The 1,494-nt window shown below is 48.7% G+C and overlaps 1 pseudogene; it reads left to right on the top strand.

Moving 5' to 3' along the window:
• LOC105511376 overlaps positions 1-1,494 on the top strand; it is an 8,102-nt pseudogene that overhangs the window by 4,418 nt on the left and 2,190 nt on the right.

The following is a 1,494-nucleotide window of genomic DNA, read 5'->3' as shown; positions in this document are numbered from 1 at the left end:
GGAACATCAGCTGGAAGAAGTAATGCGATTTCTTTGTTTCCTTGCGACATGACTGCTGGGTTTGGGGGGCACTCAGACGTAGAGGCCCCAGTCTCACCCACTCCCAACCTGGGGAAGAAGGCTTACCCCTTAGATTGTACCCCATCCCAACAGGGTCCCTGATAACCTGGTCTCATGGGTAGGCCTGTCCTGGGGCATTGGTGGCATTCTGGGGCATGTCTCTTGCTGTGCCATCTCTGCCTCCTCCTGGTAAGAGCTCTGTCTTCCTCTTCCTATAGGAAAAGAAGGCAAACAACAAGAAACAGAAAACTGAAAGGGAGCTAGAGGTGAGTGAAGGGTGTGAAGTTTTCTCTTGTCCTCCGGAGAATGTTTCTTTCCTTCTCTTCCAGCACTTGCTTGGCTTTTCTCCCAAAGGTTCAAATCCAGAGATTGAATAGACAGATAGAGGAACTACATACGGACATGTATCACATGGAACGTTCTCTCAGATACTTTGAAGATGGGAATCTGGGCACCCTGTTATCCTTCAACCTGGCACTTTGACAGGTCTTTAGGGAGAGTCCTTTGGGCCCCATCTCAACTCTCTCATTACAGAAGAGTCCAAGGATCTGTCTGGCCACCTGCAACATACAGTGCAGTGTATAGGAGAGTTAGAGCGGGCTCTCTCTGCTGTCCCCGCCACACAGGAGGAGAAGAAGATAGTGTGAGTTCAACCACCTGCCCTGTCCCCTGGGAGCCTGGCTTCGCAGATGGAGGAGTGAGCCTAAAGGTCCCTTCTGCAGGATGGAGTGTCCTGCCCAGAAGGCATCATGGCCATTTCTTGCTGCTTTTGTGTCTGGTTGTTAGAGGCAGCCTGGGGAGGAGTCAGCTGCTGTGGGTGAGTTGGGGGGTGCGGTGGGGAGCGAGCACTGGACGCAGAGCTTGGAGGCCAAGTGCCTGCCCTGCCCTTACCTGGCTGTGGTCTTGGCCAAGTCCTAGGTGGGGTATTGGGTACTTGTACTGTGAAGGTACAGAAGAGTACCTTTAGTATATTACCATTTCTGTAGAGAGGAAACTGTGTGTGTGTGTGTGTGTACATACTATGATAATATACATAAAACATGTCTGCAAGGTTCATAATAAACTCAGGAGAGAGCAACAGGGTGGCTGGGAGATACTTCCCTTCTTTACCTTCTGAGTTTTGGACTATACGAATGTATTATCCTTTCAGAAAGTAAACAAAAGATTACTTGTCCCCTTCCTATCTGTGCCCACATCCCCAGCAAGAAAAATGGGCTTAGAGAATCGGATAGACCTGGGTGTTCAAATCCCAACTCTGCCTAAGTGATCTTAGGCAAGCATTTAACCTCAAATACTCCATGATTTTTCATGCACACAATAGAGGGAATCATAGTAACTATCTCCTATGGTGGTTGCGAGGATTAAATGGGATTGCTAGCATGGTACCTGGTGAAGCACTCCATAAAGGTTCAGACAGTGGTAATAATAACAGTA

The sequence above is a fragment of the Colobus angolensis genome, unplaced genomic scaffold, assembly GCF_000951035.1.
Source record: "Colobus angolensis palliatus isolate OR3802 unplaced genomic scaffold, Cang.pa_1.0 Scaffold102, whole genome shotgun sequence".
In the NCBI taxonomy this organism is placed as follows: domain Eukaryota; kingdom Metazoa; phylum Chordata; class Mammalia; order Primates; family Cercopithecidae; genus Colobus; species Colobus angolensis.
This window is presented reverse-complemented; position numbering and strand designations above follow the sequence as displayed.